The sequence below is a fragment of the Panthera onca genome, chromosome C2 (assembly GCF_046562875.1).
Source record: "Panthera onca isolate mPanOnc1 chromosome C2, mPanOnc1 haplotype 2, whole genome shotgun sequence".
NCBI classification, from domain to species: Eukaryota; Metazoa; Chordata; class Mammalia; order Carnivora; family Felidae; genus Panthera; species Panthera onca.
The window spans coordinates 21,942,618-21,969,471 of record NC_138347.1 but is presented as its reverse complement, the minus strand read 5'-3'; the positions used below and the strand labels follow the sequence as shown (position 1 = coordinate 21,969,471).

Genomic DNA, 26,854 nt, shown 5'->3' with positions numbered 1-26,854 from the left:
GCTGTTACTTAGCATATCTAAGTTAAGGTATTTCTGTAGTTCTGAAATTTGGCACTAATTTAAATAATTCAATATCTTTGTGTTGTGTCTCATAATGATGTTTAAAATCTTAAAATAATTACATTAAATAACTATATGTAACGCTGCTAAGTTAGCAACTTGGGCTCTCTTCTTGATTTGGCTGGACTTACACAATATATTTTAAATTAATCTTCCTGTCACTCACTTAGGCTACTATAATGTGGTCCTCCATTTCACCATGGCTGGATCCTTCATTATTAAAGACAAACCAGATTATGTCATTGTCGTGTAACATGCTTCAGGGATGCCCTATTACCTTTGAGCTGAAATAGGAACAATTTAGCATGGCATATAAATCCCTTTGTGGTCTGGCTCTTGTCTCCATATCCTTATATTCACGTAAGCTTTCAGTTCTAACAATCATTCCTCTGTACTGGAAATTTCCTAAAAGTACAATGTAATATACTTTGCTAGGATATGGATTTCTCGGTTCTTCTAGATTTTTGCAAAATTGTCACCTTACATCCCAAGACTCAGGTCAATATGTTTAAAATGGCATCAGGATTGTAATTTGTGTGAGGTTCCATTCCCAACTACATTTTAAAAATAAAATCGTATAGCTTTCTTTTTTTAAATTGTAACATGCTTTACAAAATTCAAAATTCACAGAAGACTATGAAGTGAAAACTTCCCCTCCATCCTCTTTCATTTGAACATAGTTTCTCTCTTCTCAGCAGCAACTGTGTGATAAAATTATTTGTGTGTGCACTTCTAGAGTCAGTGCATACATAAACCTTGACTTCTACGGATACCCACACCCTGAGCTTCACCGATTTCTTGAAACACCACATTACATTCTAAGTATGTAAAGTGAACAAAGCAGCCTTAAAATAAAAACCTGTTCTTAAGAGAGTACATTTATAAAAGCAATTGAAATACAATGTTCAACAAGATCGTTACAGTTTAATAGCCTATGAACTCTGTGTTTGACCAGTAGATGTCCTCTATTTGGTCTACAGAACGTTTCAAATATAAGCCATAATTATTTATCAGTGGGTAAAAAAGCAACTTACAGCTTTTTCCTGAAAAATAGAAAATGTTGATACAAAGAACCTACACCCTTTCTGTGTGTGGGGGTGTATGTATGTAACTTATTATAATAAATTTATTCTAATATACGTCATCCTATGAATTTTGATGAAATTACTGAGCCGCATAACCATATACCCAATAAAAATAGAGAAAGTTCCATCACTTCTCAAAAAGTGTCCCTTGTGCTGATGCTTTTTAGTCAAACCTTTTCCCCAGTTTTGTCCACTGGAAACCAGAGATCTGTTTCTTCTCCTAGTAATTTTGTCTATTGCAGAATTACACAAAAATAGAATCGTAAAACATGGAGGCACAGAAGGCGTCCCTAAATTAGGACATTCATTTAACATTCATTATTGTTATTTAACATTCATTTTGTTGAATGTTCAAGAGTTTGTTCCTTATTATTATTAAGTAATATTCCACTGCCTGGATTCACCACAGTTTATTTGCGCGTTCACCAATGGTAGGGCATTTGGGTGACCTTCTGATTTGCAATTGTGAACACAGTTTCTTCCTTCCTTACTTTTTTTTTTTTAATTTGAGAGAGAGAGAGAGAGAGAGAGAGAGAGAGAGAGAGAGTGTGTGTGTGTGTGTGTGTGTGTGTGTGACAGGGGCAGAAGAGGCTCTTGATGAGGGGCTAGATACCCTGATCCTGTGATCATGACCTGAGTGCAAATCAAGAGTTGGATGCTCAACCCACTAAGCCACCCAGACACCCACAAAGTTTCTAAAAACATCCACAGAGAGATGTTTGTACGAACCTAAGTTTTCTTTTCTTTTGAAAAATACCCTAAAACTCACCTGTGCTCTCTCTGTTCATCTCCCCCGACCCACTAACTCCTAGCCATCACTGCTCTTTTTGCTGTTTCAACAGTTTTGTCTTCTCAGAATGTCATATGATGGCCTCATAACCTTTGCAGCCTTTTCAGATTTGCTTCTTTATTTAGTAATATGCACATAGTGTTTCCTCTGTGTCTTTTCACAACTTTATGAGTAATTTCCTTTTAGCACTAAATAATATTCCACTGTCTGAAGTACCAAACGTCATCATCCAACTGAAGGACATCTTGGCTGCTTTTATGTTTTGGCAATTATGAATAAAGCTACTATAAATATTTGTATGCAAGTTTTTGTCTTGATTTTTAATTCATTTGGATAAATGGTAAAAAGTGTGACTGTGGGGTTGTTTGGTAAAAGTGTTTATAGTTTGGTTAAGAAACCAACAAGCTGTCTTCCAAAGTGGCTGTACCACTGCACATTCCCACCAGCAAAGAAGGGAAGTTTCTGTTGGTCCACATCTCTGACACCATTTGATGTTTGTCAATGTTTTGGATTTGGGCCATTTTAGTGGGTATGTAGTGGTATCTCAGTGTTGTTTTAATTTGCATCTCCCCCCCATGAAATATGATGTGGAACATATTTTCAAATGTTATTTGTCATCTGTATGTCTTCTCTATTTATCTGAGTATTAAGCTAGAATATGATGTGAATGATGAGAGCTCTCTTCTAAGAGATTGCCAAGATGGAAGAAATCCCATCCTTTAAATAGCCAAATAGATAAACTCATTGCATTCAAGTTGTCATGATAAACAACAGCTAGTCATCAAGTAACAAATGGACACCATCATTTATCACACGCAGTTTATCTGAGATTCACCTGGTAACAGAGACAACTATCTATGTTTGCTAATTTGCTTATCCTTAGGAAAAATAAATTTTTCATGTCTTTACAACAGGCGGTAGTTTTTATAACTAGAAGCAAGGTGCTTCAAGTTAGGCACTTAGCTCCCCACAGAAACTAAACAGTAGGGAACTTATATTTTTTGATGATTTAAAAGCGATGGTGCTTAGGTCCTTGAGAAAGACATTACTGGGTGTTCATTAAATTCAAGAAAAAAGAGCTTCATCTTTAAATAAGATTTACATATATTTCAGACACAAAGAAGCAATTCAACAATTTACTTAGAGGGGCACCTGGGTGGCTCAGTTGGTTAAGCGTCCACTCTTGATTTTGGCTCAGGTCATGTTCTCATGGCTGTGAGATCAAACCAACCCCAAGTCAGGCTCTGCACTGAGAGTATAGAGACTGCTTGGGATTTTCTCTCTTCCTTCCCCTCTAGTCCTCCCTCACTCACATGGTCGGTCTCTCTCTCTCTCTCTCTCTTTCTCTCAAAAAAAAAAAATTGCTTAGACTAAAATTACTGAGAACTGGGCATCTAGGTGGCTCAGTTATTAAACATTTGACTATGGCTCAGGTTATGATCTCACAGTTCATGGGTTCGAGTCCCCATCATGTGAGCTCAAACCTGCATCAAAAGAGCAGGAGCCCTGCTTCAGTTGAGCTCTGCTTCTCTCTCTTTCTCTCTCTTCGTCCCTCTCTCTCTCTGCCCCTCCTGGGATTCTTTCTCTCTCTCTCTCTGCCCCTCAGTCAGTTGCACCTCTTCCTCTCTCTCTCTCTCAAAAACCAATTTCTGAGAACTTAAAGTTGGTTAAATTAATGTTCCAAGAAAAAGAAAGACGGAGAAGTCTCTTCTTATTTTCAACAGGAAAAGTTAGATTCTTATTAGTTAATTAATTTATTTATTGAAAGAGTGAGTGTGAGCACACAAGTGGGGAAGGGGCAGAGGAGAGAGAAAATTTTAAGCAGGCTCCACGCTGATCATGGAGAGCAACAGGGGGCTTGATCTCAGGACCGTGAGATCATGACCTGAGCCGAAATCAGGGGTTGGAAGCTTAACAGGCTGAGCCACCCAGATGCCCCTAAGACTCTTGTTTTAATTCATATTAGTTCTTACATCTCCTGTGGTCTTTCTTCAACATGAAACTAAGATTTTCAACATCCTTTAAGATTCAAGTATTATTAAGTCATCCCTTTGCCCGTAAACATTTCATCCCACCTCAGAGTAAAAGCCACACCATTAACAATGGACTTAAATTGTTGTCCTTTTTACTGGAATCACATTAAATTACTGACCATTTCCTCAGATACTTTAGATATTTGCACAAATCTCAGTATCTCAGATTTTTCCTAACTGTGCTATTTACATTTGCAAACACTCTTCAATAACTGTGTCGCAGTATTGTGTCACCTGTCACAGTAACAGGGAATGTGACTCACATTCCCTGTTATTATTCTAAGGCATTTACCAATATGTAGGCCAAAAACAATGCATTAGTTATTATTAAATTAATGTTTATTTAATGGCATGCAGTTTATATTAAATATTTTTTGAAGCAATTAATGAAAAGGTTACAAGAATGGAGAAAGAAGATTCAGTAGGAAGGTATTGTAAAAATGCCATCAAGAACCTGGATTTTATCAAAAGCAAGAGGGTGGTAAAATATGAATGAATCCAAGAGCTTATTAAGATGATAGAATCAACCAGGCTTAGTAGTTGGTTGGAGATGGACAATAACATAAAATGTAAAGTGTAAAATCCATGATTTCAGTAAGCAAAAGAATACTTAATAACATTATCCATTAAAATATAAAATACAGGGGGATCTCTTTGGGATAGTTAATAATGATTTCTATTTTAGTCATGAGACTAAACACTTCCTCTGCCACTTATCAGATTTTGGAAAATTTTCATGACCACCTAGCACCTCAATTTCCTCATCTACAATAAGAATAAGAGATTATCTATTTCAAATACACATAAAATACTAAAAAGAGTATTTAGCATATAATAAAAACTAAACATATACACACTATTTTGAGGCTACTATATTGTTTTCATCATTAGTATCTCATCCAGAAGCAAATGGATTTATGGGTATGAGTTTATAATTACGGATTTTCATGGTGTTATACATAAATCAGTACCTCAGTCCTTTGACAAAGGATTTAATATAAGTTATAAGTTATATAATATTTTTGTTCTTCTGTGAGCTACCAGGTTTTTAAGAAATGCTAATATGTTATCTTCATGAGATAACAGAGTCTCTCTCTCTCTGTCCCCTCCCCGTCTTAAGAAAAATAAACATTTAAGAAAAATTCTTCCAAAAAATAAATACAATAAATTTTTCCAACTACTTTTCTTTTAGTGGAGCCGAGTTCAATCTCTCTCCTTTATTACAACAGAATTGAGTAAAGTTTACCTTGCCTGTTTAAGTTATCTAGTGTAATTTTTCCATAATATAATATAAAAATAAATTTAAAAGTTTATTAGTGTCTGTTTTACTTTGATTCATTGTTTTTGTTTCCAGGAATATGTTCACTTAAGGTATATGAGAATAGCTGGGCATTTAATCATAAGATATTAAAGTTAAAATCATGCATGATTATGTGATGAGGGTTGGACTTCTTCCCAGTGTACTGTCTGTATATATACTATATGGGATTGCAAGCTATGTTGAGATTAGAAAATATTACAATATAAGAAGAAGTGGAATAGAAAAAGACGTGTTTTTCTAAACTCGTTATCCAGCATCATTTCTCCAGAAGAACCAAAATTAATGCTTTCATAAAATTTTATTAAAAGGAATATTACCCAACAGTTCACAAACTCCATGAGATGTGGTACATATGGCTGATACATGACTCTAAAATGATCCTTTTATTTATTTTTTAAAAATAAATCCTGGATACCATTTATCCTATACCCCATTTGTCTATACCACAATTTTTCACAGACCCTATTATCTGACATAATAACAATTTCAAAATATTCATGAAGCCAAAAATGTATTCTCACTTATGGGGCAGAGCTCACTGAGCAAGCTGGAAGTTCAAATTGGACACAGCCTCTTGTGGCCTCAATCTTTTCTCTTGCTGTAACCTGTAGAGCTCCTTAGAGTTACTGATCCTGTCACATCTCTGGGTGAGCAAAGAAAGCATGTCAAAGGCTAAATCAATTTGTGTTTTGGTAAATAGGGTGTGGAAAGCTCAAGTGCACAAGTCATATCCAGCCTGATTTCTGCTTGACCACAACTATTAGATGGAATAAGTAGCAAATATACAGAGTCAAGAGGCCTGCCCTTGACAAGAAAAGCAGAACAATAGAAAGGTAGGAATGACTGTCCTATTACCAAAAAAAGATAAAAAAAAAAAAAAGCCAATTGCCTTTCTGAGCTTCCCATTCACCGCCGAGTTGCAGGAAAACAAACAGCAGCTTGGTCTCCTGGTACTGAGAAATACATCACAAATGTAAACCATTTACTAACTCATTACTCCTTCATTATAGAGAACTGTGACCATAATTCCATGACCACCAGATGCTTGCTAATAAGCAAATATTTCCTTTTTTTAGGAAAATAAAAGTTGTTTTCAAGTTTCAAAAGAAAAAGTTGGGTTTAAACTACTCAATTTGCCTTTTCGTTCAACATTTATAAGTATATATATTTTGTGCTACTATATGTTAGTATTATGCATGGCACAGGGAACAATGATGATCATAGAGTAAATACATTCTTGACAGAGAAAGCTTTCATTGTAGTGAAAGCAAGGTGTATTCATCAAATGCAGAATTACAACAATGAAAGTGCTATAAGAGAGAAATATGTAGAACATTAAAAGTGTCCTAAAGTTAAAGAATAGCAATATATACAAGTTAATATATGGTAAAAACCTAAAGTGTATAAAAGACAAACCTATGGAGTTGAAAAACTTAAAGGCTATTTAAATAGTATGCTAGCTATGGCTATCTCTTAATAGTTAGGTTACTGAAAAATGTCATATTCTTTAAATTTTTTATAAAGAGGGATTATAGTTAAAATTGTGAAATAATGTACATGCTTCCAAAGTATGGTTTCATTTTCTAAGTCAGTCAGAGAAAGACAAATACCATATGATTTCAAATACCATATGAATATGTGGGATTTAAGAAATAAAACATGCAAAGAGAAAAAAAAAAGAGAGGGAGAGGCAAACCAAGAAACATACTCTTAACTATAGAGAACAAACTGATGGTTAGCAGAGGGGAGGTGGTGGGGGGATGGGTTCCATGGCTGATGGGGATTAAGGAGGGCACTTGTGATGAGCATTGGGTGATGTATGGAATTGTTAAATTCCTATATTGTATACCTGAAACTAATATTTCACTTCATGTTAACTTAAATTTAAATAAAAACGTTTTTAAAAAAGATAACTTGATCCTAGAAAAATCAGAAAAACGATCAGCACAGAGAGAGCACAAAAATACAGTTGTCAAAAACAAAACAAACAAACAAAAAAAACGACACCACAATTGTCATTTTCTAACAAAAGTAAATAGTTGTGTAAATGCAAAGACAATTTACTGGGTCAGAGTGTTAAATATTACTGGTTTATTATAATTTATATATAAAGCCTTTGATTGATTTCCATAGATTTCTGTTGTATACAACTACACTGGTGAAAATAATTCCATAAAAGAAATCCTTGCAGATGCGAATGAGATTATTTTTGACAGAAAAGCGAAAGCTAAATTTTCTTAATAATACTCTAACAGTACCAACCATCACCCTCTCACCTCTATTAGGAAGACGATTTTCATGAATTTTCTGACATTTTCAGAATATTTTAGAGTTATTCCATTGAAATAGAGAATAAAGAACTGGCAAATACTTTGTTAGCATAATGAGTCCAGGGTATATATTCTGTGAAACAGAGTCTAAGACATAAAGCTTGTGTATTTAATTGAAGCAGGAAATAACTACAGATTCCTCCTTTCCCTTTGCCATGGGATTTTCCTGCTGCTTTTCTTAGCAAGGGATGGAGGTTATCTCTCCACCTTGCAGCATCAATCAGCATTGGTCTTGTAAGTTGTGTTGACTGACAAAATGTAGTGGACATGCATTGAGGGAATTCAGATGCTAGGCCTGAAGAGGACTGGAAGTTTCTACTCTCACTCTCTTGGCAAGTGGTTCTCAAGATGCCATGCAAATAATCCCTGTGCACTGGATTGAAGGATTATAGACCACATGAAGGACCATCTTTGCTGAGTTCCTCTAGAGCTACCATCAGACTGCCTATTGATAGCCAACAACCAACATCAGACATCTAAGTTTATCTTAGAACATCCAGCATCATAGAGTCACAAGATGACTATGGCTTACCAGTGACCTGCGGCACAACTTCCAAAAGAGCTGCCCATCTGAGCCCATTCTGCAGGGCTGACATACAAGATTATGAGTAAATAAATTGGTTTTTTAAAGCCTTAGGGTTTTGTGTTAATTTGCTATACAGGAAAGGAGAACTGGTATATCTCCAAGACATCTGGCTTCTGAAATAAAATTAAATCTGTTCAGGAGACCCTGATAAAGTCTTTTTGAATAATAGGTAAAAATAAAAAGTAAGTAATATACATTGGTACATGACGTGCTAAACATTTTACATTTATTGCCTCTAATAATCCTCAAGGTAATAAACATAGTACTTTTCTTATCTCTGCTTTATAGATATTGAAACATCAAGAGAGATTTAAAATGTTGTCCAAAGTTTCCACAACTAGAAAAACGTACAAATGAATTCAAACCTAGGTCTAACTTTTAAGGCAATATTCTTAACTAGCACACATATCTGTATCTTGTAACTTGTTCCTATCTTTTCATAATTTCCGATAACAGTGCCCATGTCAAGGAGTAAAAATAATGAAACTTGGAATAACACTATAATTTAGTATGATAAACCAAATAACAATGCTGTAAAATAACTTTTTTTGTATTTTTTTTCTCTATCTACTCATACCAAGAATAGAATGCCTTGCTGGCAGAAGCTTAGTAATTATGTCTGTAGGCTGTTTTATGTGCCTAACAGAAGACATCATTACATAAAGAACAACTGTTTATGTTTAGCTGGTCAGGGAATAGGAATGGCAGTAACTGAGACATTCTCAGAAATATAACATCGTATAGTAATGAGTTATGTTCACTGAGTCATCAGGAAGCTCTCACAAAGAGAAGTAAAAATTATGTGATAGCAAGTATCACGTTAGGTCAAGAGAGGACAGAATTTAAAACACAAGCCAACATGCTTCCTTACTATGATGATAACACATGTGGAAATGAATCAAAGGCCAAGTACACACATTCAAATATACATTTCAAATATACATTATCAGATAAATATAACAGACGTATTGAAAAACACATAAAACATAGCATATCCCCTTTTATTTTTGAATGTTCACAGAAGAATCAGCATGCATCTTATTCATTTCTCAAGTGCACATACTGACAAAAAGAAATGAAATGTTGCTTCTCAGGAGGAGGACCTGGTCTCTTTGAATATTTCTATTTCCAAGATTAAATGACAAAATTTAGTAAAACAATATTAAAGACTTACCAAGAAAGATTTGCGATCTATGAATTTACAACTTTAGTAAATGGCATTTTAAAAAAACTTTTGAATTATCCTCTTTTAATGCTCTAAAATAGCATACAATTATGGTAAAACATGACCCATTTCTTTCTCCTTGTATGTGTTTTAATATATGCATGTATTTTGTCTACACAATATAAATAAATGCATGTATTTTGTCTACACAATATACATACATAACTCTATACATGTATAATTATATATACAATTGTATTTTATTTCTATATACCACCAACAAATATCAATACTTAAAAATAAATTATAAATATATGCAAAAATATAGAATTTTAAATAGTAAATATACCACCAAAACATGAAAGATGACAAATAGAGACATATACCATGTTCAAGAATTGGACAACAATACTACTAAGATGTCAGTTTTCCCCGAATTTACCTATAGATTAAAAGCAACCCTAATAAACATTCCAGAAAGCTTTTCTAAAATAAATAAGAAGGGTGTCTAAGTGGCTCAGTCAGTTAAGCATTTGACTCTTGGTTTTGGCTCAGGGTCATGATCTCACAGTTCGTGAGATGGAGCCCCTCGCTGGGCTCTGCACTGACAGCACAGAACCTGCCTGAGATTCTCGCTCTCCCTCTCTCTCTCTGCCCCTCCCCGGACTCATGCACTCTCTCTCTTTCTCAAAATGAATAAACATTTAAAATAACTAAGAAAAGTTGCTTCCTAAATTTATATGAATATACAATGAAAACAGAATAGTTTAATTTACAAAAACAAAACATTGGAACACACAACAAAAGACAAAACAGAATGGTTAATGAAAAAAGACTGATACACTACATATTGTTTTTAATTTTCTTATGTTTATTCATTTTTGAGACACAGAGACAGAGTGAGAATGGGGGGAGGGGCAGAGAGAAAGGGAGACAGAATCTGCAGCAGGCTCCAGGCTCTAAGCTGTTAGCACAGAGCCTGATGTGGGCCTAGAATTCATGACCTGTGAAATCATGACCTGAGCCAAAGTTGGACGCTCAACCGACTGAGCCACCCAGGCACCCTGATGCACTAAATATTAATGAGAAAGTAGAGTCCAGAATTCTTATGCATTGCTAATTGGTATATAAAATACTACAGATACTTTGGAAATAAGTTTTCAGTTGAATGAAATATATTCTCATCTTAGTTTAGTTGTTTTTCTTCTACAAAAAAGACTTACGAAAGAATACTGATTACAGCTTTTTTCTTTTTCTTTTTTCTAAAGAGAACAAATCTGTAAAAAAAAAAAAAAAAAAAAGAAATGTTGAACAGTGTGATATGTACAGCACATAATATATAAGGAAAAATACTGGTTTAAATGTTCCTGGAAATATCAAATCTGTCCTTTTATTCCATCAAAATATTAAATGACATATTGGGATATGATTTGTAAGCTGTTAAAAATGTTTTTAGGTGAAGCTATCAGGTAAAAATTCATGAGTCCTTGCGTAAAACAATATTGGAGAGAATAATGGGAGCTACTCTGAATGCCATCCTGGGGTTTGAATTTACTAGTCCGGCCACAGAAGTATAGAGAGGTTACTCAGTGCTAGGCTTATTATTTTCTCCCCTCAAAAGATATTGCATTTTAACTTTAGGTCACTGACCGTCTTATTGTACCTTTCATTTTTATTTCCATTGAAGAACAGAATAGGAAACATTAACTTGCAATTTTCTCTAGAGTGATTTTGTTTTTCATGTGTATGCAGTATCTTTTAAAGTGGAATACTAAAGAGACTCTTAAATACTGAGAACAAACTGAGGGTTGATGGGGGTGAGGGAGAGGGGAAAGTGGGTGATGGGCATTGAGGAGGGCACCTGATGGGATGAGCGCTGGGTGTTATATGGAAACCAATTTGACAACAAATTATATTTAATATAAAAAAATAAATAAAAAAATAAAGTGGAATACTGAAAGTGTCAACAATGTCTCAACTAATTATATCTGGGTAATTAAGTAATTTACACTTTTTCACAATTAAAAAAAATCTAAGCATTAGATTTCTCATGGCCTTTTACAGACCAATTCAATTGGTAGGAACTGAACTTCAATATTCACTAATATAAACACTGCTTTAAGTAAACCTGAATATTCACAGCAGCATAACTACAACAGGAATATAATTATTTCAACACTTTCTAGCAGGGAAATAACAAAATACTTGAATATTAATATAATGAAATAATGAAATGTTGTGCCGTCTCAAAATAATAAAAGTTAAAATCCTGAAATAACTTATTTTTTCTATCAATACTGAAAATAAAAATAAGGATATCAATGATTAAGATTAATAGTAATATTCTGTGTGACAGATTTCTGTTCCTTGTGTAGGGAACAATAGTTTACTAATTACTTTTTATCTTACCTACAAAGGCTTATAACTGTCAATTGCAAAAGATTTCAAGGGTGACCTAAATAGTCATTAAAGATAATACTTAGGTCAAATGAATGAGTGAAAATTTGCAGAGAGAACAGAATTATCTCAATTTTGTTATGTTAAATTTCAGAGTGAATACAGTATGTGGAAAAATGAATTTGTATTATTAAGTAGAACATTTAATAAAACACTATTATACAACATTCAATAAAGCATGTATGTATGTATTTAAACACGTATGTCTTCATAGTCAGTGGTTTCTTTAACACAGTATCAATTGTTGGTTTTATTAGTATCATAGTATAGTTTTAATGCAAACTACATATAAACACAATTGTTATTCACACACTTATCCTGTGAAACAATATGTGAATATCAACCTTAAAGCACTTATAAAAATGAAGATATATAAAATATCTTCCTAAATTAAGTCCAAGGACAACATACACAAAGCAAAAATTTGAACTCGTCAGTAATCACATCAAATATGGACAGGCTGACTGAGCAGGGAAAAATGATTCTAATTTTAAAATTACATAGTTCCAGGTAAAATCATGCAATGCCACTATCTTTGTATTCTGCACAGATTCCCAAGGCAAACACTGCTTCCGGCTTTCTGAACCACCAGAGACAATGACCCACCTGACCGACTTATCATAGTCCTTTTAGTCTTCTTTCCTGATAGGTCCTTAGGTTCCTTGGAAGGAGGCATATGGATGGGTGTCTTTGGAATTGGATTATAAAAAGCTCGCTCTAGATCAGAATTTCCACAGTGAAACTCTGTAAGATTTCCATCAGCATAGCCACAGCTGTTTGCAGCTGGACAAGGTTTATTTTTTTGCATTTTCCAATCATTCCTTAAACTTTTTTTCTGCTATTTCCTTTTTTTCTGTGTAATTCAGTTTGCCTTGGTTTTTCTTTTAGCCTTTTCTTCTTTCTTCTCACATCCTTCAGCATTTGTTTTCTTTAATCATTCTTGATATTTTTCTTTGCCTTTACTTGGAAATGTTCTTTCCCCAGTTCTTCTGCTGCGTTTTTCTCCATTTCATTAATTTTTTTGGTTCCCTCTCTTTTTGGTTCTGTTCATTCTAAACCCATTCTCTATGCTTTTCTTCAGCAATTACTTTTCTTTTTCAACGTTCTTCAATTTCTTTTCTTTTCTTTTTTTTTTTTTTTCTAGCCGCTAACTTAATTCCTCCAGTGCTTTCTGTCGCAGATGGTCTCGTTCCTCTTTTTCTTTGCCAATGAACCACAGTTCCCATGGTGTCAGGAGGCTTTCTGGTAGGTGCACCTGTTTCTGCTCTTCTCGGTTGTTGTCTGACTCAACCACACTGGTGTACCGCTGTAACTCCACTCCTTTCAGGCTCGCCACCTTAGCCTTTGAATCATGAGCATCTTCATCCAGGTCTTCCTCATCCACCCTGTCACCATCGTTGTAGTCAAAAGGGAAGCTCTGCTGGCCAAGGGGAGACAGCGACATGGTGGAATCACTCAGCTCAGTAGCAGTGAGCAGACCATCACCATCTTCAGCCCTGCACCCGGCACTGCTGTAAGGACCTGGGCCTGTAGCAACCAAGAACCACATATCCGTCGGGGGCAAATCAGCCCCACAGCCTGGCTGCCGACATCTGGCCCATCCAAGGCGGGCAGTGGTCTCTTAATTAGAGTGGTAGGTAGATTTCTCACAGCCATGACTTGATAAATTATCACAGTAGGTCATCCAAATGTGTTTGAACATACATTTTAGATTTTATTTTTAGTGTTTATCCTTCTCTTTTTCCTTTGAAAATCTAAAATTCACATGTCACATAACTTCTGGAATTCAACCATCTTTTTGTTGCCAATCAAAATGAGGTTTATTTCTCTCTATTCTCCCCATTGCCTAGTTCTCACTTTCAGTATAGGTTATCTAGAATTTTAAGCCAAAATTAGAACTTATAATAATATTGTATTGCAATATCAACTTTTGACAGTAATTCTTACATTTAATAAAAAATTGATTAAGACATATTTCAATATTATGTCTTACATTCTCACACTACCTTCCTGGATTTGTTATCATTCTTGTTTTTCTGGGTCTAACTTTTGAGTTGTTAATTTTTTAGGGCTAGTTATAATCTAACTTCTTGTGTTATAAAAATTACATTATTTTATTCTGAAATGAATAATATTTGGTTGCATGTCTAGTACTACATTCAAAATTACATCCCTCAGCCCTTTGAAATAATTGCCATGTTGTCTTCAGTATCTCTTACTGTTGATGGAATGTCCAATGAATTGTATTTTAGAATCTTTTCCTTTCTAATGTCCTTAAGGCTTTCTATCTTTTCTTTGGGTCTTGAAATTTTACCACTTTATCTCTATTTGTAAGAGGTGGTGATTTTAGTGTAAGAACACCCTTGACCCTTTACTGTTTTGTATTTCCTTCCTTAAACTCCTCCCACTCACCATCAGGTACAACTCAAAAAGTGGAAAATTATCAGAAATGGATGCAAGGACATGCTGTTAAGGAAAAGAGATACTGACATTATTTTGATTTGAGGACATTGAGAGAAGCCATGGCTAATTTTGAGGATATCCATATGAGATTTATTCAGCATAAGGGAATAGAGCCAATAATTTTTATGCTGTCCTTCTTCCCTTCATTACTTCTCTATGTTCCCTGAAGCCTTAGAGAAAAATTAATTCCATTAAGTAGTAAGATTAATACCCTAACCAAAATATTATATCATGTGTAAATATTTTTCCAAATAAAACTTCTAGGTAGAAAGACTAAATGAACTAAGTCATCAAACCCAAAGATGAGCTATAATCTCAGAAGAAATTATTTTAAAAAACACCAAATAAAAGATACATAGACTCCATAATAGAAGAGAAGCAATTTGGCTTATGGTGCATAACAAATTATCAATTATTATTATTTTATGGATATTAACTCATCACCAAGAGTAACTTGTGGTTTTGATCTTTTTTCATCATTAAAAAAATTTTTTTTAATGTCTATCTATTTCTGAGGAGACAGAGTGTGATATGGGGATGGTCAGAGAGAGAGGGAGAGACAGAATCTGAAGCAGGCTCCAGGCTTCGAGCTGTCAGCACAGAGCCCGATGCAGGGCTGGAACCCATGAACCTTGAGACTGTGACCTGAGCTGAAGTCAGATGTTCAACCAACTGAGCCACCCAGGCACCCCTTTCTTTCGTCATTATTATCTGGTAATAAGAACAAGAGTCATTACAATTTTTAGCTGCATTTAAATTTAATTTTTTCTATATGCTAGCACTACATATTAAATTATCTATCTATATATATATATATGTATATCATTCATATATATATGTCATTCATTTATATATATATATTTATATATTATATATATATTTATATATTTATATATAATATTTATTATAATATTTATATTATATAATATAAATATAAATAATATAAATATATTATATAAAATATATATAATATAAAAATATAAATAATATAAAATTTATATTATATATATAATATTTATTATAATATTTATATATATATAAATATATATATATTTATTTATATATTTATATATATATATTCATAATGTGATAGTGCTATACTTAGAAATCAGATATAAATGAAATGAAAATCCTACTATGATATGCTCATTATTTAAAGCAAGAATCTTCAGATGTGATCCAGGTGGTCCCAAATATTCTTTCAGCATGTCCATGAAGTTAAAACTAGTTCTTTTTTTAAGTTTATTTACTTTATTTAAAGAGAGAGAGAGGGAGAGAGAACAAGGGAGATGCAGAGAGAGAAGGAGAGAGAATCCCAAGCAGGCTCTACACTGTTAGCATAGAGCCCAATGTGGGGCTCAAATTCATAAACTGTGAGATCATGATCTGAGCTGAAGTCGATTTGGGTTGTCAAACAGACTAAGCCACCCAGACACCCCTAAAACTACTTTTATATAAATATTAAAACATTATTTGCACTATCCACTCATTGTTGTCATTTTTGCACTTTGACAATTTTCAGATACAATAACGGACAGCAGATTGAATGCAAATGGATTGAATGCAAGTGTATATATGAGAATCCCAGTCTTCCTTTAAGCTAGACATTAAAGAGATTTGTAAAAACTGTATAACAATACTATGTTTTCCTTAATTTTATTTTGTATTGGAAAATGATTACTTTCATAAAGTTATTTATGTTATGCAGTTAATGTATCGTTATTTTTTTTTAACGTTTATTTTTGAGACAGAGAGAGACAGAGCATGAATGGGAGAGGGTCACAGAGAGAGGGAGACACAGAATCTGAAACAGGCTCCAGGCTCTGAGCTTCAGCACAGAACCCGACGCAGGGCTCAAACCCACGGACCGTGAGATCATGACCTGAGCCGAAGTCGGACACTTAACCAACCGAGCCACCCAGGCGCCCCAATGTATCGTTATTTAAAAAAAAAATAGTTTAAAATACTTTCAGTTTAAATTGTATAGATGGAATTAAAATTATGGAGGAAAGTATTTGGTGGGTCTCAATAATTTTTGAATATCTAACATTTCTCTAAAGAAAATGTTTTTGAATTTTTGGACTACTTGGAACTATATTTAATAACAAATTCATTTATATAAAAATACCTTACCATCCAATAACTATTCCAGCTGCTAAGTAATATCACATACCTCCCCCCCCCCCACACACACACACAGGTGCTCCTAACTTATTGGAGTTTTTCATCTAGTTTTTAAGGACACAGTATGGTTAGGAAATGCATGAGTAGTGTTAGAATTAAAAAAAGAATTATTACATATTCAGAAAAAGATTAATTTTTAAGTAATTAAATAAGAAAATAACATTGTTGGGATGCCTGAGTGGCTCAGTCAGTTGAGTGTCCGACTCTTGATATCAGCTCAGGTCATGATCTTATGGTCATGGGATCAAGTCCCACATTAGGCTCTGTGCTGAGCACGCAGCCTGCTTAAGAGCCTCTCTGTCTCCCTTCCTCCCTCCCCGCCTCCCCTCTTAGGCACACTCTCTCTCTCAAAATAAATAAACATTAAAAAAAAGAAGAAGAAAATAGCATTAAGAAATTTTTTTTTACATTGGCATTGAAGAAATGAGATCAAAAGTTATAGAATTTAAGTGAAGAATAGTTTAATGTCTCATTGATAAAGCCTTTATAAAATCTAAGTAAACATTTGGTAAAAAGTTTTTAAAAATGGAATAAACATTGGAAGATCATTCAAAATCATCATTTATGAAGGCTAAAAACACTGTTGAAACTTACAAGTGAAACTATGAGTTCTATTGGAGCCTGTTTACATAAGTCAAACAGTGTGTAGAGTGTTTAGCTGTTTTTATCAAGGTCATTTGGCAAATTAGTATGTAGAATTAGTAATTCTACAATTACACATGAATTTCAGTGAAAAAAAGAAGTTACACTGAGGACTATAATCACATATATAGCAAAAAAAAAAAAAAGAAATTTGGGAGCTGCTAAGAATATTGAGTAATTTAATCATGTCATGAAAACTGTCAACAATTTACTTCTCACTATGTCATCATTGAAACTAATCCATATACTCATTTAACAAGAAAAATGAAAAAAATTCAGTGCATTCACTGGTGCCTATGTTGGTTTATGACTCTTGGCAAGGAATTTCTGGTTTTACCTTTGGCATTTGAAAAGCCTGAAAGTCCACACAGCTTCCAAGGGCTGTAAGGAAATCCTCTTAAGTAAAAGCACACCAAACTGAATTCAACAACTTTACTTGAACCCATCAAAGAACTGACATCAAAAGGCAAATTCCCACCCCAAATTCTGGAGAGATAAGCCAATCCAGAGATTCATAGCCAGCAGTTGCATACCTGGAGTAGAAGCCTCTGGAGCCATAACCAGGTAGGAATAGTTAAATGATAATTTTGATGAACTCCTAGAAGTTGAGAATAGAACAGATTGAGACTGAGATTCACCTGGGAGCTGCAATTTCAGGGGGTCCCTCACAATTTTGTAGATTTTTACCTCCAGGAAAATCATTCAGGTTCTCTTCATAAGATTTGAGAAGATCCCTTTATGTCTCTGGCAGAAAGAGGGTAAGACAATCCTTGTGAATATGTGCAATGCTGTCTGATTATAAGTGTCTACTATTGAGGTGGCAAGACTTTACTGGCATTGTCCCAGGGACTTGGGCATTCATTTCTTTCCAGTTCTCTCGGTCTTGTTGTCTCACTAAAGAGAGAAAAAAGTTATACCACAAGCAACACTGGTAAGTTTGGTCACAACCAGAGATACAGGTTCACTAAAAGACTGAAAACTAGAAAATCTATATGATTTTCCCCACTCCACATGTTACCCCGATATCAACAACAATGTAATAATAGTGAATCACACCTGAAAAAGCTGCAAGACTAAGACTCTCAGGGAAGAACCAACAAGAAAAGCCAGAAGTCAAGAGGGGAGACAAAAACAAGGCACCAGAGGAATTTGAAGCCACCAATAAGTAGTACAAGTCCTAAGTGGAGGCCAACATAAATGCATACACCAGAGACCTGTTTATTTGGTTTTTATTGCCCAACAAATGAAGGCTGGTTTTCAACAACAACAACAACAACAACAACAACAACAACAGCAGTAACAACAACAAAAATAGAAGACAAGCCAAAGGCAAAAAAAAAAAAAAAAAAAAAAAAAAAAAGATATAGCATAACATGAAGAGACAAAGTAATCATCAGACCCAAACTCAGACATGGTACAGATGCTTGCCTTATTAGTAGAGAATGTAAAATAATTATGTATAATATGATAAGGACGCTAATGGAAAAAAATACACAATATACAAAACAGATTTGGTAGTAGGAGAAGAAAGATGGAAACACTAACACAATTTTAAAAACATTCAAAAAATCAAAAACACTATCAATTTGATCAAGTTATGGTGCCCAGTTGTTTGTTCAAACACTAATGTAGATGTTGCTGTAAAGTTATTTGGTAGATGTAATTAAAATCTGCAATCAGTTGTGTATAAAGGAGATAATTCTTGATAATGTGAAGGGCCTCAGGTTCTGGGAAGGAATTCTGATTCAAGACTGTACCACTGAAATTCTGCCTGAATTTCTAGCTGACCAATCTACCTTACAAATTCTTCAGTTAAGACTACATTATTAATTCCTGTAGGAATTTCCAGACTGTCCCTGTTCTATAGATATTAGACTCACTAAATTCCCACAATTGTGTCACTCAATTCTTAAATCTCCAATCTCTCGCTCTTTCTAGATAGAAAGATTGATCCTGCTGGTTCTGTTTCTCTGGAAATTCCTGACTGATACACTCCCCACAGTGAAATGTAAAGAGAAAAAAGAAGAAAAAAATAGAAAAAAACTTCCTAGAACCATAGGACAATTTCAAATGTGTAACATATGCATTATGGGAGTATCACAAAGAGACAAAAAGAAAAAGTGGAGCAGAATAAATATTTGGGGTTAACAGTGGCCTAGAACTTTCCAAAAGTAAGACAACAAACCACAGATCCTGGAAGTGCAGAGAATGCCAAGCCAATTAAATATCAAAAACAAAATGAAACAAAAACAAAGATCAAAAGTTGACACCTAGGCATATATAAGACAAGTATAGAGAACATAATATAAAGATAAAATAGTGAAGCAACTAACTATTTGGTGGTGGTGGTTGGAGGAGGAAGGGCATCTTATCTTTAAAAGAAAAAAGATAATAATTATGGTAAATTTCTTTGCAGAAACCTCATCAACCTAGAATTCTATATCCAGAGAAACTGTCATTCAAAAATGGAGAAATAAAGATATTTTCAGACAAATAAAATCTGAAGGAATACATTGTTGCATCTTCTTCCCTTTAAGACATGTTAAAAATTTTCCTTCAGGCAGAAGAAAAGTTATATAAGTCAGAAATTATATCTATATAAGGAAGGAATGTCAGAGAGGAAATAAATGAAAGGAAGTAAAACCTATTTTCTTATTCTTAATTGATCTAAAATAACTGATTGTTTAAAGTCATACCAGTAACAATGTTTGGATGATTATAGCCTAAGGTGAAGTGGAATTAATACTGCTACGACTACTACTACTACTACTACTAATGTCATAAGGGATGCAAGGGAGGAATCAGGAATGTAATAAGTTACCTGTACTACATATAAAGTGATATGGTATTATTTTAAAGTAGGCTTAGATTAATTAATTTCCTATGGTATTTATACCTACTTCTAATCAGGTGAATGTGTATAATTTCCTCATTTAAAAATGATATATATGTATATATAGAAAGGAGACAACACTCTGGGCTAACACTTATAAACATTTTAAAAGATGCCTAATTAGTATGCTAAGACAGAATGCAAAATGGAATCATATAAAATACTCGATTAAAACTAGAGAAAGGAGGAAAAGAGGGAAACATAAAGAATACAGAAAATAGAATTTTTGATGTATTTGATATAATCAAACTTGATACAATCAAATTATAGCAATGATCATTTTATATGTGCATGGCTTAAATACAGGCATTTAAATACACTAATGGTCAGGATGAATAAAGACCCAACTTATTGATCTTGTTGTCTAAAGAAAAATCATTTTTAGTGTAAAGATTCTGATACGTTAAAAGTGAAGAGATGGAAAGAAACATACACCATGCTAATATTAATCAAAAGAAAGCAGGCAGACACAACAGACAAAGCTGACTTGAGAACAAGGTGCCAGGGGCAAAGGGCAGCATTACCTACTGACAAAAGAATCAATTCTCTATGCCAATTGTAAATGTGTAAGCACTTAACAAAAGAATATCAAAATGACTAAGGATGGAGTTGAGGGTAGGGGTGGGAATGGAAAGGGGACTTGATAGAAATACACAAATCCACTCTTATAGATTTGTCTTAAATACCACTATTTCAGTAAATGGTAGTTCAAGAAGACAAAATATTAGTAAATATATAGTTGACTTGAACAGTCCTTCAACCAATTTGATGTAATAAGCATTTATGGAATAATAAATAATTGAATAATTAAATGAATAGGAATAAAATAAATATGTTGCCTATGAAGATTTCCAAATTATTTATGTAGACAATCTGTCTTAAAAGGAAGTGGAATTTTATTTCTCATTTATTTTGTTTTGGTTTATTTATTTATTTTGAGAGAGAAAGAGAGCAAGCAGGGGAGGGGTAGAGAGAGAAGGAGATAATCCCAAGCAGGTTCCACACTGTCAGCGCAGAGCCCACAAACTGTGAGATCTCATGGGCTCTATCATGACCTGAGCCCATGATCTCATGGGCTCTATCAAGCATAAAAAGTTGGATGCTTATCCAACTGAGCCACCCAAGCACCCCTATTCTTCATTTCTTAATTGTGAGCTGAAAACAGTGACTTTCTTCTAAAAAGTACAGTGTAGAAAAGGCAAGGGTGGGTATAACTTGTCAGTAGAGATACTTACTTGTTGTTATTGGTATTATTATATTTTAATATGTATTTTTGTCTTTTCCTGTATTTTGTTCTAATATATCTCCAATTCTTATACTTCTTATAATATACTCTATTTAATTTTCTTACATAAGTTTTTTGGCCAGAACTGACAGATCCATGTTGAACATAATCATGAATAATTAAATTATTTCTTTTTTTTAGAGCAGTTTCAGGTTTGCAGCAAACATGATGGGAGAGTACAGAAATTTCCCATATACTCCTTGCTCCCCCCCCCCCCCCCCCCCCCGCCGCAAAGCCCTCCTCATAATGATAAACATCACTTACCCGACCAGGATACTTGTTATAATTGAACCTACAAAGACACCTCATAATCACCCAAAGCCCATAGTTTACTTTAGGGCTCTCTCTTGTATGTTCTATGGATTTGGACAAGCCTATGACACTGTACTCATCACTATAGTTCCATAAAGAATATTTTTATTGCCCTGAAAATCCTCTGTACTCTGCCTATTCAACCCTCCCCCTCCCCAAACCTCTGGCATCCACTGATCTTTTGCTTTCTCCATAGTTTTGCCTTTTCTAGAATGTCACATGGTTGGGAGCATAGAGTATGCAGCCTTTTCAGATCAGGTCTTTCACCTAGCAATATTCATTTAAGTTTCCTCCATGTCTTTTCAGAGTTTGCTAGCTCATTTCTTTTTAGTGCTGAACAATGTTCCATTGTCTGGATGCACCACAGCTTATTTATTCATCTACTGAATGTCATGCTGGTTCCTTCCACATTTTGATGATTATGAATAAAACTGCTATAAACATCTGTGTGCATGTTTTTCATGGTTATAAGTTTCCAGTTCCTTTGGGTAAACACCAATAAGCATGTTTTCTAGGTCATATGTCAACAGCATATTTAGTTTTGTAAGAAACTACCAAACTCTCCTTCAAAGTATCTGTACTGTTTTGCATTCCCACCAGCCAGCAATGAATGAGAGTTCCTATTGGTCCACATCCTCATCAGGATTTTGGGGTTTTCAATGTTTCAATCTGAGCCACTCCAACAGGTGCATAGAAGTACTCCATTGTTGTTTTAGTTTACAGTTCTCTAACAACATAGTATTGGAGCTTCTTTTCATATGCTTATTTACCTTCTGTATATCATCTGTGAGGAATCTATTAAGGTCTTCAGCCTAGTTTTGAGTAGGATTGTTTGTTTTCTTATTGTTGAGTTTTAAGAGTTCTATGTATATTTTGGCTAACACACCTTTATCAGATGTGCCTTTTGCAAATATGTTCTCGTAGTCTGTCATTTGTCTACCCATTCTCTTGACATTGTCTTTCACACAGACAAAGCCTCTAATTTTATTAATATAAATCCAGCTTATTAATTATTTCTTTCATGATTATGCTTTGGTATTATATCTACAAGGGATCATCACACCCAAGGTCATCTAGGTTTTCTTGTATGTTATTTTCTAGGAGTATTATGTTTTACAATTAGGTCAATGATTCATTTTGGTTTAATTTTTGTAAACAGTGTAAGATCTGCATCTAAATTTATTTTATTTTATTTTTTGCATGTGACTATTCAGGTTTTCCAATGCTATTTGTTAAAGAGACAATTATCTCTGTTCCATTGTGTTGCTCTTTTGAAAAAAAAAAAACACTTTTATTTTTAAGTTTTATTTATTTATTTTGAGAGAGATAGTGCTTGTGCACATGATTAGTCAGGGAGGAGCAGAAGGAGCGAGAGAGAGAATCCCAAGCAGGCTGAGCACGGAGACTGATGTGGGGCTCAATCTCACAAACCCTGAGATCATGACTTGAGCCAAAATCAAGAGTTGGACGCTTAAGCAATTGAGCCGCCCAGGCACCCCTGCCTGTTTTTTGGTTTTTTTTTTTTTGACGTCACAGATTAATGAAGTGGTTTCCTATGCTATTCATACCTATTTCTTATCAGGTTAATGTATATTATTTTCTAATTAAAAAACATTTTCAATTATAAGCATATATTAGACTGCTTTGAGATCACATAATTTTATCACATTTTAGTTGATCACTGAAATGTTTAAGAATATATTTTTTTAGATTTAGGTCATGCTTTCAGTCTTGAACTAAACTTTTCTTCGTGATGACACAGTATTTTTAAAAGCATGTTTTAGGGGTGCCTGGGTGGCTCAGTTGGGTAAGTATCCAACTTTGCCTCAGGCCATAATCTCACGGATTGTGTGTTCAAGACCCACGTCAAGCTCTGTGCTGACAGCTCAGAGCCTGGATCCTGCTTCGGATTCTGTGTGTCTCTCTCTCTGCCCTTCCCCCACCCATGCTCTGTCTGTCTCTCTCTCAAAAATGAATAAACATTAAAAAAAATTAAAAAAAATAAAAACATGTATATAATTAGTAAACCCTTCATATAAGATGTCCATTTGTATCCATGAAAAAAATAGATATTTTTCTAACAATTTCCTAATAATTACAGGCATTTCACCAGTTAATCCCATAGTTCTTAGAAAGTATCCCAAGGCCTCATAGCAAACTCACAGAAACACCAAATAATATTTTGAAATTTTAGTGAAACCCAGTGAGATATTTGGATTCTGTGCATTCTATTTTACAACTACATCACACAAGGAGCTATTATCTGTTTTGGTCTGGGTATCAAAAAAAAAAAAAAAAAAAAAAACACAACACAATTATTGAGAAACTAAGGTAGTTATAACCCATGAAATATTGGTATCTCTGCTTTAGTAACTTTAATGAATGATAGAACTTGATAGCCACACATGGTTGAATTGCTTTAAATTTTTCATAGCATCAGCATGATTTCATAACATATCAATATTTCTCTCAGACACTAGATATATTTTATTAAAAATGAAATATAAAAAATTTTCTAAGGGGAAAAGTTGTAATTGTGTGTGTGTGTGTGTGTGTGTGTGTGTAAAAGAGAGATACAGAAAGAGATTTTTTAGGAAAAGATCATAGTAGAGAAAGAATGGCTCAAGACAGCCAAATCAGTGTTTTTAAATATTCTAAGAGCAAATCCAAACTACTCTAATTATAACTCCTGATAATGGTGATTGATGGAAGAAAAATATAACAGACCTATGGAGGAGTAAGTCATACGAAGACATGGAATATAATTTAAGGATGTTTACATAACAAGAAATAAATTGAGATTAAGGATGGGAGTGTGATACTTAGGTCCTATTCATAGACACAATTAAGAAGAATATTAAATCATGAACAAAGCACAACATGTGACATGATAATGAGGTTGAATTATTTGGCCAATTTAATTTTGATTTTAGTACTGTTAAACAGCATTTTTATTAGTTTGTAAGATGCATCACAAATCAATCCAATATGACTTTAAAATCACCTTAAAATGTTTTCCAGTTTAATTTTCTTTTACTTTAATGAAGATTTTTAATGTTTAAGATGAATCAAGGGCATTTTAAGCTGTTATACTGAACATAATAAATTGGTGATACATGATTTTTTTGTGATTACCTAAAAATAAAGTTTACCAGAGCCAATTTTCTTAATTCCACTAAATAACAAGTATACTGAGGGCAAGAATGCAGGATGGCAATTGTGAAACTGTAGATTCAGTGAATATCCAGTGCAGTAGTCTTAGAAATATAGTTAAATATGTCTTACATACCTTCCTACTATCACTTCCTTCACCTTCAGGTATGTTTTTATACTTATTTTGATTTAGGAGTATCTAGATATCAAAAAAACTAAAATTTTCCTTAAAACTATTTAACTATATAAATTTATATTTCCACTATGTATTGTACATTCCTGTGATGTGAAAATAAGTGAATATCAGACATTTCAAATAGGGAAGCTAGACAGAAAACTTGGGTTGAATGATCCTGTTTGTGTAAATTCCTCTATAAGATATGGTCCCAAATGCATAATCAGGAAATGTTATTTCCTAAAGTGGAACTTGGCCTCAATGCACAACCTTCTTTGATTGAATTTCCATTGGCAACACTTCTCTGCATGAATCCAAGAGATAGATAGATTAAATATGACTTTATAGAGGTTCATTTTCTCCTACTTCCAACTAGGATGATTACATGTAGAGTTACTCTAGCCTCACTTTTAAAGAAAACCCATACTTCAATAAATAAATTTAAAAAAAAATTAAAGCTTTTAGCTCTAGAGGGAAAGCAATCTACCATCCAATACGGAAAAAATAGAGAATAATTTCATCATTTATGAAACATTCTTGTTAATATTAATATCTCACCTTTAATTGGTTCCTCTGGACATTCAATCAACTCAGCATATTCAATTTTACTGAGAACACAACTGTGAATATATTCAAAAGTTTCAAAGAGTATAACTGTTAAAAGTGCAGACAGGAAATTATGGTCATTAAGTCTCATACAGCTTCAACTTCTTTTGAAAGTATTTTGACATTTTGTAAATATATTAAAGAACCATTGACATAAAAATTGTATGTTAAGTTAAACTGTATTATTTATTTTTTTAGAAAAACATTCATTTTTGACAGGGAATAGTTTCAAAGGAAACTTGCTGATGGGATTTAGGAGACTTATAAGTATATATGTACTATACTATTTTTTTGCAGTTTTAGGAAAAAAGATTCTACCCCAAGATTTTATTTTCAACCCTTTAAAAAATCTTAGGTCCTTAATCTCAGACAACAATATTTATTGCCACCTTTATAATTTGATCAAATATATCCTGGTATGAAATAAATAGGGATATAACCCTACTTAGATTTAAAGAACAAAATTGCTTCCATTCGGAATAAACATTTTTTTTTTTGAGACAGAGATAAAGAGCCCATGCACAAGTGGGGAAAGAGCAGAGGGAAGAAGGGAGAGAGAGAAAGAGTAAGAGTGAGGAAGAGAGAGAGAGAGAGAGAGAGAATTTAGTAGCCCAACATCAGGCTAGATCCCATGACCCTAGGATGGTGATCTGAGCTGAATTCAAGAGTCAGTCTCTTAACCGACTGAGCCACCCAGGAGTCCTGGAATAAAATTTTTCTGTGAAATATTCTTTCTTAGAATAAATACCAGAAATTACAGTCATATGTCAACATAACTACATAAATATAATGAAACCACATGGAAAACTACAATATTCTCTAAATCCATCACTCAGTTTTTCACTTACAAGTCTCAGCCCTATAGCATTACCCATTGAAATCACTCTACCAATTCAAGTATGGGTGTAGATTTGGGTATCTTGGCCTATCTTTTCATATCACGGTACGCTCATAATTAACGAACAGTGATTTATACATGGACTTAAATTATTTTATAATTTCCCAATTTATAATTCCTAACTTTGAAATACTACCAATAAGATTCAAAATGTACTTGAAAACAAGGTCAAATAACTAGTTTTAAAATTTTTGAAACAAGAGATTAAGAAATATACCAAAAGTTGTACACTATATCCTGCTTGAAATCTATACATAAGTTACCAACATATAGAAAATTACCTTGAAAAAGTACTTGAAATAGTCCAGGTTATTTTTAAAACCCATCTCATACAATGACTAGAGCACAAACCCAAACTTTAGCAAGATAAGACATTACTCCACAGGATTTTTTAAAATGTTTTCCTAAGTAATAGC

At 33.7% G+C, this 26,854-nt stretch overlaps 1 pseudogene; it reads right to left on the bottom strand.

Annotated features, from left to right (window-relative positions):
* Nucleotides 1-12,356: 12,356 nt before the first annotated feature.
* On the bottom strand, nt 12,357-13,376 carry LOC132684355 (coiled-coil domain-containing protein 34 pseudogene; annotated as a pseudogene).
* Between the last annotated feature and the right edge of the window lie 13,478 nt (nt 13,377-26,854).